At 39.1% G+C, this 11,173-nt stretch overlaps 2 long non-coding RNA genes across 13 annotated transcripts; both read left to right on the top strand.

Annotated features, from left to right (window-relative positions):
* Window positions 1-375: 375 nt before the first annotated feature.
* Window positions 376-3,706, top strand: LOC123143314 (uncharacterized). Of its 6 annotated transcripts, XR_006470809.1 has the most exons (6): window positions 938-1,090; window positions 1,395-1,443; window positions 1,729-2,890; window positions 3,135-3,251; window positions 3,320-3,558; window positions 3,639-3,706. It is a non-coding gene; the product is annotated as an uncharacterized lncRNA (long non-coding RNA). The 6 variants fall into 6 exon arrangements; XR_006470808.1 differs by having other exon boundaries at window positions 908-1,090; window positions 3,135-3,558; XR_006470805.1 differs by having other exon boundaries at window positions 940-1,090; window positions 3,320-3,700.
* Window positions 3,707-3,748: 42 nt separating this feature from the next.
* LOC123143300 (uncharacterized) lies at window positions 3,749-6,640 on the top strand. Of its 7 annotated transcripts, XR_006470791.1 has the most exons (5): window positions 3,819-3,880; window positions 4,515-4,592; window positions 5,234-5,582; window positions 5,835-6,037; window positions 6,111-6,640. It is a non-coding gene; the product is annotated as an uncharacterized lncRNA (long non-coding RNA). The 7 variants fall into 7 exon arrangements; XR_006470788.1 differs by having other exon boundaries at window positions 3,749-3,880; window positions 4,515-5,582; XR_006470792.1 differs by lacking the exon at window positions 4,515-4,592 and having other exon boundaries at window positions 3,866-3,880.
* Window positions 6,641-11,173: the final 4,533 nt, after the last annotated feature.

Genomic DNA, 11,173 nt, shown 5'->3' with positions numbered 1-11,173 from the left:
CATCTCTACTCCTAATGTAGCAGTTGGTGAATAGTCCGCCGGTTATTTTTCGCTGGTTTTTTTTCGTCCTCCCACCTTCGTCTGGTTTTTTTTCGTCCCTCCTCCCACCTCCCCATCAATGCTGGTTTCTTATTCACCGGTTTATTTACCCCTCAGCTCTTTCCATGCAAATCAGCACTTTTCAAACGTACACGCAATCACGGATCTAACTTTACTAACTTACCCAAATCAACCGATACCTCCCATTATTACAAATTTCTTTAGGAAACAAATAATAGATTTTAAGGAAACAAATAAAAGATTTTAAAGACGCATCATACACCATAGAAAAAAAATCTCATTATCTTCTACTCCTAAAAAAAACCTACGCCCCGACCGCCGCCCGCGGGTCGCCCACTCCCCGCACCCCTGTTGCTCCCTCCTCGTACCCGATCTGGATCGAGGGGACGAGGAGCTCCTGCCTCCCCGACGGCCGGCCTCCTCCTCGCCCCGCTGCTGCGTCCGGCGCCGCCACGGCCTCTGCAGCCAGGGATGCCATGGCCTGAGCTCGGCCTCGAGGTTCCCGCCGCCGTCTCCTGCAGCTTCCGCCTCACCGCCCGAGCTCGCGGTCGCACCAACCTCGGCACCACGTCGCCGCCGGCTCTGGTCGCCTCCACCTTCGCTCCAGGCAACCCTCGGTCGCCGGCTCGCTGGAGCACGACGGCAGACGATGGATGCCCTGGTTGTGTGCGACGGATGCAGTTCTCACGCGCAAGCTAGGGTTGGAGCCGCCGGCTCTTCATCCTGCCCGCCGGCGGTGAGTCTTCCGGTCCTGCACTGCCGCCTCCCCGTTATCACAGGTATCTCCACCCCTTCCTCTTTACCCCTCTTCTCTCTTCTCCCTTCCCCCTCCCACCCCGTTATCTGTTCATGTTGTTGGCACCTGAAGAAGTTGGTGGCATGGTGAATCCCCTGAGCAAAAGTTGCAGGAGTCTTTGAAGGAGTTGGAGAAGTCTCCAGCGATGCAAGTTCGTCTTAAACCTGAGTTCGAATCCAATTTCGTGGGAACAATCATATATTCCATGAATTTTCCATTAGATTCAGTGGACAGGTAATGTCCTCAACGACACTTGCACACCCTAAACCCTAAAAGAAACAACTAGATGCCTTGGGTAATTTTGGCTGCATCCGTCTTGGTTAGTTGGTTTACATGTGAATTCACACGTTTAAAGGGCATGTGTCTTATTATATTCAGCCTATCAATAAAAAGGGCATCCATCTTGGTTAGTTGGTTTACATGTGATTTCACACGTTTATAAGAAGATTCTTCTATATGTTCAGTTACATGATTTTTAATTTGATCATCTTCTTTGAACAATTTTTGTGCTGACTATGATATTTCTTTTGATTTGTAGGTTCATCGGGTCCTTTACTCCTCACATAATAACCGTGAAACTTAATGAGGTACTTCTGAAAAATGCTCCCTCCCCTCTGATGTCTATTTGGTTACACAATTTTATGCTTGTGTGGTCTGGTTGTTCCTAAGTGCTTTCGGACATTATTATTTGTGTGATCAGCATTGAGTAGATTGCCTGCAGCAAGATAACTTGAGTTTTTTTACTTAAGTAAACGATATGTAAATAGCTCTAAGTTAACTGGACATTTTGTCGCATTGGCTTGAATCTGCATGTTGCATCATTTGTGCACAATGAAAATTGTATGAATCTGCATTGGATGGTGTATTTGTAGGAAGGTTATCCTTTCTTCAAGGACTGGAAGTTTCCTGGTAAGTGTTCCTTTTTCTGAAAAACTCTGTGTTTGTTCGCTGTAATATTTTGTTTGCATCAGGTTTCTCTTTCCTTTTGTGGGCATAATGGGCGAGACAATAATATTCAGAAAGTTGTTGTTTTAGGGAAACTGCTAACTCCATATGTCAGACCCATATCATTGTTGAGCATGCATAGTGTTCCTATGTCATTTCTATGATGTATTTGTTTCCTTTTATATCACAGTAGTCTTCATTTTGGCCATGTACCTTCAAACTGAACCAAAAATGGTTTGTCTGGTGACATGTTTGAGGAGATTCTTGATATGAAACAGTAGATATGAGAGTGACCTTTTTTTGCAAGTTTTGTCTGTGGAATCTTTTTGCAGTTGATAAGACATGGGCTGGTCTTACTTCTGATCTGCAATATTTTCGGTAAAGTGATTCAAGGTATGTTTGATTGTTTACTTAGGATGGTTACTGAACCTCTTTGGGAACCAAGAAATACATTTTGTATGTACAAATAACATAGGCCTAAAGTTCGTTTTTACATTGAAAATCTATATATGAAATTTTCTGTAACAATCGAAAATTCATACACTCACTTTGTGAGATGTCACACAACACCATGCTCCAAATTGTTGTCTATCTGATCCTTGCGGCAGAATCATATACTCGTGCATAATTGCATATATACTGTGACCGGGCACCAGTACATTTGCAACATTCTAAAGTTAGTTTTTTGTGATTTTTTACCAAAACTTTTCTTCTACAATTTATATGCATGCAGAGGATCTTCAACTGATTTCATCATTTATCTAGGCTATGCGAGGTTGCATAATCATGAATGGTCATTGTTCGGTAATCCAAGCAATACCCAGTTTAATGCCTACCACTCACAAGACACACCGACAGATCAAATAAATCTTCAATGCACTGCCACTCACAAGAGCAAATCAATGTGTACAACCAAGATGCCAATGAAGGGAGAATTGAGTTCAAAATGAGAGACTACCACTCACTTATATTCTGCTGAATTTGTTCCATCTATAGGATTGTACATGGATATTATCTATAAGGCTTATGTCATGTACAGGGAGATTATCTTATGGGATAGGCATATCAGCTACCGTTCAGACATAGCAGGTATTCAACAGAAGTTCCTCCACTGCTACTCGCCAAACTCTAAGAAAAAAGATTAAGTGTCTTTTGGCTGCTAATAATTTTGTTTATAAATAAATTATATTGTTGTTTATTATATATGCGGGTTGATTTGAACAATGTATAAAGTCGCCACTGCTGGCCGAGTTGGATACCCATTTGTGGTCCTTTTTTCCTTGTTCTTGTTGTACACATGACAGTTCATGGATTTCTGATATGATTGCTTCAGTGATGATTTTTGCAGAACCACATGCCGATGGTGCACTTGCCTTTGGAATTAAAGATCAGCTTACTACACTAACCAGAGATCATATATAAATACTCGACTCTACAGCAGTATGAAGGGGTGAGCTAATTATGTTGTCACTGTGTTTCACACTTTTCTGTCATAGTTTGCGTCTAATTTCCCTACAGATTTCAGGGCTAGTAAATATGTTAAAGATAGATACAGAGAAAGGAGATTAGGGTAGTGGATTCCGATAATGATGCGAAAAAATGCCTTTGGGTCGAACACATACTCTTGAAAGAAAGGAAGAAGCTTCTTGGTAATGGAGATGGTTCTCTTATATTTGGTAGGGAGCAGAAAAAATCCAGCATGGAAAAACACCACATTCAACATGGTGTAATTATGATGATCTAAACGAGTATTCCTGGTCTGTCTACAACCTTATTTTATGGTCACATACTAACACACCTTTTCAAATTTTCTCTAATAGATCCTACTCTGTTTTAGGACTAATGATTGTTTCTCACTGCCATGACCAATGCGGGATGATGGTGGCTTCTTCAAATATGTGCAAGATATGTCCTCTTTAGCATCACTGGATTTTTGAAAACGTTATATCTGAATTTAGAGTGCACTTCTGCAAAAAAAAAATTGTCCTGATTACTATTTCGATTTTATTTCTGCAGGCACTGTGAAATGATCGAATGCCGCTAATCATTTGGGAGGTTTGTTGTAGGGTGCTCTACCAGGTATTTTGTTCAGATATGCTCTTTCTCTGCCTGCCATTTTAGCCATCAGTTGAGAATTATATTCAGGTTAGCAAACAAGTTTCTTGATACTTATAAGGCGAACATACTTACAAGGTGAACCCATACAAAGAAATAAAATCTTGATGACTTGTGAGCTTTGCCTATTAACTTAAAATTAACGCTGACAAGTTTCTTGTTCTGTACCATGGTAAGTCATGAGTCTGCTGTCTTGATACAAGGAAATATTGGTTTTCTGCTTATTCGTTCATATCTTGTTATTGAAAGGATTGCCAGTGTATTAGTAATTCAAGTTTCACCTTTCGCAGTGTAGTCTGGAATATTTGTAATTAGCAAGATGAACTCCTATCAAGTACTCCCAAGGTTTTCTGAAACTGTACGAACATTTGCTAACAGAAACTTAAGTTAGCAAGTTAGCATAGCTGCTTAGCTACCAAGTTGCTATGCAGTTAATAACTTAATATACACCTATGTTAAATACATATACTTGTTGAAAGGTTTTTGTGTACTGCTCCTTGTCCTTTATGTGACATTTAGTTTCGTAGTCAGTCATAAATGGATCCAGGTAGATGTATGGATATCTATATGGTGGATGATCCGTGTCATTCTTTTACAGGTCATAATATGCACCCACACAATTCAAGTTCATATTTTGGAAGGACATTGACCAACGAACCTTGTAGTAATGTTACAGGTCATAAAATTGTGTATTCCTACTAACCATCATTGCATGTGTACAGTGGTTAGAGATTTTGTAGTGGATAATCAATTATCTTTATTTGCTTCTAACTCAAGGAATCATACTGCAACATTTCCTCCAGTGCAGGCAAACTCGAATGATAGTTAGTAAACTTGGTTAGTAATATTTTTTGTTTTCTTACCTTGCATTTGTGATACATCACTGAACATGTTTATTAGTTTGTCACGTCACTCCTGCTTGACGTGCCAATTCACAAAGGGCAGCCCGGTGCACATAGCTCCCGCTTGCGCAGGGTCCGGGGAACGGTCCGACCACTTGACATGTCAATTCACAAAAATGAAAGAAATCCAGATGACCTGTGAACCTCCTTGTTGACATAAAATTAATGTTGTTTTATGTCTAAACCTCATCTATTATATACAAGTAGAGTTACGGTGGTGGATTTCAATTCTTGTAACTTAGTTTTCTTATGAGATGTAACTCATCTACTAATATATAGTAGTATATATAAAGTTTCTTAATCAAGCCGGCCTAATGGACGGCACCATACTTAGCAAAGCTAATAGACGGCCCATGCCCAGTACGATTTTTTCAACTGTTGTATAATGATATTATGATTTCGTGTTATTTTTCAGAAGATCTGGGTGATGAAGCTGACTCAATAGATCCATATTTTGGCCCCTAAAGCTGGTAGTGCATCCTTGTCTATGGTGTGGACAGAGGGAGAAAGGAGGCAATTAACTACAGTCTGAATGTAAAATAAAAATCGTCTGAATTAAAATAGAATCTGATAAAACAAAACAAAGGAGGTCATTAACTAGAGAATTAGGCTGGACTAGATATACATATTATACTGTATTTTCCCACTAAAAACATCCAGCGGGGAGGCTGATGCAGCACTATCACGAATTGTTCCAGCTCTTCCTGAATCGATATGGTTTGTCGATGTTGGGATCCTCGACGGTGATTAGCAACTGAATCGTGGTAATCATCGACACTTCTCTCCCACATCCAACTCCCTTTAATCTGGCCCATTATTTTATATTGCTCCTCTTCCTATTTGTTTGGATAAAGTTAGTCTTTCATATCTTTTTTACCTGTTTGATATGTCCTTGCACTAATTTTGATCAGTGTGCTATTAGATTTCTACAGCTAGAACAAAGTGTATGTGTATTCTAAATCCGGGTGCGTTGACGTTCTGTTGCTTGAAGTGATGTTTTCTTGGTGAAGATGTAGGATGGAAGTACACTTTACTTCAAAGGATTGCACACATATGAAGCGGTTATTGATGAAGTCATGGAAAAGGGACTTCCCAATGCTACACAGTCATGAAATCTTTGTCTGTTTCACTCTTCTTCCATACATGATATACAAGGTTCTTGGGATGCTCGGTACTGTTGCCAGGAGGTACGAAATGGTTTGATCTGTCAAGCATGGATGTAAGTTCACTTATATGATTCCCCAATTGTTAGATCTATAATATCACTAGCTGAATCTTCTATTCGTGTTCAGTGCTGAAGCACAAAATACAAGGGGGGTGCATGAGGAGGCGAGAGCTGACGGCAACCATTGGAGGAGGTCTGGTCGGTCGAAGAGTAAGGCATGGGCAACTCCGGAGAGATTTGGCTTGAGCAAATATCGATGCTGCTACAATGAGAAGACCCTTTCTGTGAGCCCTATCCCTCTCATTTAGCGTCTCGATTTTGGGTTCTTCTGCTCCCTGTTTCTCTGTTCATTCGTGGTGATGGATAGAAAGCATACCATACTTCCATAGGCTTCGATGTCCCGACGAGACCCTACATCATAATCAAGGAGGATCCTACATCTAAAGGAAACAGAGCAGTCTATATCATTAGTCTATTACTGATTTCTAGAAGAAGGAAAAAGGGAGAAATGGTTGTTTCAGCTACTCTACATTTGCTTTAAAATTGGTGTACATATATCAAGAAGAACTTGGTTGCAAAAGTGATCAAACATAACATTCAACACAAACACATTGGTTTTGTAATTACATGCCTAAGATCTTTTAATTTTGCATTAAATTGTTTGATTATACAATCAGTTCACATTATTTGGTGTAGCATGCTGTTTAACATTTTAGAGTTCCATCCTTTTTAGTAACGAAATAATGATGAACTCATATTAGTGGATCCATAAAAGTGTATGATATTAGTTTGACGAGATTATATAGCAAGGCAATTCTTGTTTGACGAGAATAATGAAAAACCAAGCAGCAAAAGAAGCTAAATTTGGAAAGAAGAGATAATTTTTCGCTCGAGGGTGGGGCTGTAAGGAATCCGTGGCACGAGTAAACAAAAGCATCTTGGTCGCCATATAGAAAAACATCTTGGTTGCCTCCTCTCTATCTCGCCCATCTTGTTGCCAGGCATGGAAGAGAGGAGGGAGAGTCGAGGAGCGTGGTGGCCTCTCACTGTTGCCCGAGAAAAGGTAAAGGCCGTGGCACGACTGCCCGTCGCAATGCCGCTGCTCCTTGCATGCTTGTTTCCCTTCTTACACCCCCCACGCCCAACTCGATCTTCGGCTGCTGCAACGCCGTAGATGACCAAGTCTAGCGCCCGCGCCCGCCGCCCTCTTGTGAATGGCCAACTGATAGCTGAAGGTGGGGAAGGCTTCGATAGTATGATAGTATGATGTGTGTTAGCTGATTGTCAAGAAAAAGATGTGAGTTAGTTGAGACGACATTATTCTTGGTTATTTTAGCTCCGTGAGTAGCATCTTAAATTTTTTCAAAAGCCTGTGGCAACGCACGGACGTTTTACTAGTCACCTTAATAAGTCGGCCTGGCAATTGGTGATCGGAGGATGACGAGTGGGTGCCCAGAAAGGAAGTAATGAAGAAAAGAAGGATTCTTGAAAAAGGAAGAAAACATCCAAGGATAAATATGCTGGGCAATCAAACAAACGGGGCAAGGTGGAATCGGTACTATGTGGGATAATTAAGAGACGACCTAATTGGATGCTTGAGAAAGATAGGCAATTAAATAGGGCAATTAAGAGATATTCCTTCCTAAGACACGCCTGCATAATATAATACAATTCCTAAAATGCACGATTCACAAATATGATGGGCAATTAAACAACAATATTAAAAGAGATGGCTCGGATAAATAAGAAAGGTATTCTATATCTATACATATTATTCAAGCAAGGCTATTCTTGGTTTCGTCCTGCAATTGATCCCACCTTACATGAAATACATGCGGTGGTACTAATTTTTACAGCAAAGTTTCGTATCGGCTATTAAAAATTTGTTTCAGTTTTGCTTCTCAAGGAAAAAAGATTGTTTCAGTTTTTTTGTAAGAATCCTACCTTCTCCCGCAAGGGATCGAGCAGGCGATCGAGCTCCTCCCGTTTTCTATGCCCTCCCGTAAGTTGTTTCAGTTTTTTTTTCTAAACAAGAAACCAGTCGTCTGGCTGGGCCTTATGGGCTAGTAGACACGTCTCAGCTTTCAATGGAATCAAAAAACTTCTCAACTAGCGTAGGCCTGTATGTGATGTGTCTTTTTTTGGTCAACAGTCCCACCTTGCTCAGTTAAACTGATTACCATCAGTTTATATACTTTCTCAAACGATTGCCATCAGTAGCCTTGGGAAAAAAATCAGTGAGCTTATAAAACGGGATTAGCAAAACAGTTTGTGAACTACAATAGAGTTTACTGATTCATAATATGTTTGCTAATTCAGAAAATATACATGAATTTCAAAAAAAATGTTCCTCTATTCTAGAATTGTTCAACGATTCTAAAGAAAATGCTTAAAAACCATCCCAATATTAAATAATTTTCATGATTTTTAAAAATATTCGCAAATTCATAAAAATGTTCATGAATGATCGAAGGTATGTAGTTAAACAATAATGCTTCTGAATGTTTGTGACTATATACCCGCGTGAATTTTAAAAAATTAACTGCCGGGGTGGATTGAAATATTATGGTATGTTTTTTAAAATATGTTTCTTGACATTCAGAATAATTCTTTGAATTACCAAGTTTTTTGACAACCATGATATTATTTAAAAAATGTGCACATTGCTTTGATTTGTGAATAAATTTAGAAACATTTTCATACATTTTTGAACAAATTTTCGAAATCATGCGATGAGACATGAATAAAATGTGATCATCGTGATTGAACATTATGTTTTTTCCCCTTTGCAACGCACGGGCCCTTTTGCTAGTGATTGTAAAACATCCAAGTATGATAATATAACAACATGGAACAATAAAAAATTATAGATACATTGGAGACGTATCATTGGATTTTGAAGAACCCTTACCATGGGATTGGCGGGAGGCAAAATTAAACCGAAAATGGAGGGCAACAATGCTTGAGGAGATGTCTGCTTTCGACAAGAATAATACATGGGTAATTACTCCACTTCCTTGTACCAAGAAAGTGGTAGGTTGAAAATGGGTGTTTACCATAAAACATACACCCGAAGGGAAAGTATATAGATATAAGGCGAGACTTGTGGCAAAAGGTTATAGCAAGACATATGGAGTGGACTATGATGAAACCTTTGCCCTAGTTGCAAATATGAACACCATCAGAGCTTTAATCTCGGTGGCAGCAAATAACAAGTGGAAGTTGTTTCAGCTAGATGTGAGGAATGCATTTCTTCATGGAGATTTGAAAGAATAAGTTTATTTAGAGATTCCACCAGGGTTCAGTGGGCCTGGGACAATGGGTAAATTGTGTAGATTACAAAAATCACTTTATGGACTTAAACAGCCACCTAGCGCTTGGTTTGGGTGATTTCGCAAGGAAGTCTGCACTTTGAGCTTTATGACAAAACAATGCTGACCATACCCTTTTCTTTAAGCACCATGAAAATAAAACTGTCATATTGGTCGTATATGTTGATGACATTGTGATCATAGGGAATGACGACGTAGAGATAAAGAACCCGAAGAAAATATTTGCGAAGTCATTTGAAGTCCAAGACCTTGGCTTCCTCCACTTCTTCCTGGGAACAGAAGTGGCTTATCGATCTCAAGGTATCTATCTCTCTCAAAGAAAATATGTGCTTGCTCTTCTCGCTGAAACTAGGATGCTTGAAAGTAAACCAGCTGCCACACCTATTGAGCCAAACCTTTGTATTACAGCCAATTTAGGAGAACCTGTTGATAGGGGGAGATACCAGATACTTGTGGGACGTTTAATTTATCTATCCCATACTAGACCAGACATTGCATATGTCGTAAGCCTGGTGAGTAGATATATGCATGATCCTCGATCAGGTCATCTAGATGCAGTAAATAGAATTCTACGGTATCTCAAAGGTTGTCCTAGAAAAGGAATTATCCTTTCCAACCATGGGCATCTAGAATTTTAGGGATACACATACGCTGATTGGGCTGGGTGCTTGGATGACAGGAGATCCACTTTAGGTTATTGGATCTTCTTGGGAGGAAATTTAGTCAGTTGGAGGAGTAAGAAGCAAAGTGTTGTCGCCAGATCCACAGTAGAAGTAGAGCTACGATCCATGTTTTCTGGGCTATGTGAGTTGTTATGGCTTCGATTATTATTAACTGAACTTTAGTTGTTTAAAGGAGGACCACTCCGGCTCCATTGTGATAATCAAGCCGCAATCAACATTGTCAACAATCGGGTTCAGCATGATAGAACAAAACATATCGAAATTGATAGACATTAAGGCTAAACTTGATGCGGGAGTAGTTCAAGTAGGTTTTCTTAAAACTATTGACAAAGGGCGTGAGTGTTGTATCCTTCTTTAAGTTGTGTGGCAAGATGTGGCTCTTAGACATTTTCACCCCTTCTTGAGGGGGGGTGTTGTGAGAAGTTAGTTGCAAATAGAAAAGTGAAAGGGGTTAAAATGTAAATGTAAATTGTATATATTGGGACAAAGAGGAATGAATCGGGCATGGAGGTTCTTCTAGAAATCCCTAGCTTCCCCCCTTAGCTTCCTGGCTAGAGAAGAGAAATCTTCAAAATCCAACAACATGAAGCAAATCAACACCCACACAAGCAAACAAACCAAAGTGGCGTTAGAGTCAATACATACAAGGAAATTTACTTTGCTTTGAGTAGTGGGTTGTAACATCCCAAATATTCAATTTGGAATGTTATACATAGGCCATCATATGCATATCATATTTTATTGCATTTTGGTTGATCCTAGAAATTATAAGCAACTCAAGGATCCACGGAGAGAGTTGGGGATTTCGTTTATTTTCATATTTGAATTTTCTGAAATATTGAAAAGAGGATCATTTTGGTTTTAATCATTTTTATCTCCGAATATTTCAAATATTAAAATAAAAGAGAGGGGATAAAATGACTTCTCCAAAATAAAAGAAATATTGGAGGAAAAATGTTATAATTAAATAAGTATTTTATTTGGACTTTTATTGCTATTTTATTTGAGATAGAAAAATTGCACATTTTCAAAATTTGCATTTTAGGTGAGAAAAATGTTCACTTTGTGCTAAATATTTTATTTAGACGGTGAAAATTGTTTTTGGCATTTATATATATATATATTTAGGAAATTTTTTTCTGTTTGGCGGAATTATTTATTAAAAAAAAAGAGTT

This window comes from Triticum aestivum, chromosome 1B (genome assembly GCF_018294505.1).
Source record: "Triticum aestivum cultivar Chinese Spring chromosome 1B, IWGSC CS RefSeq v2.1, whole genome shotgun sequence".
Taxonomy (NCBI): Eukaryota; Viridiplantae; Streptophyta; class Magnoliopsida; order Poales; family Poaceae; genus Triticum; species Triticum aestivum.
The sequence above is the reverse complement of the archived record's forward strand: the minus strand, read 5'-3'. Positions and strand labels throughout refer to the sequence as shown.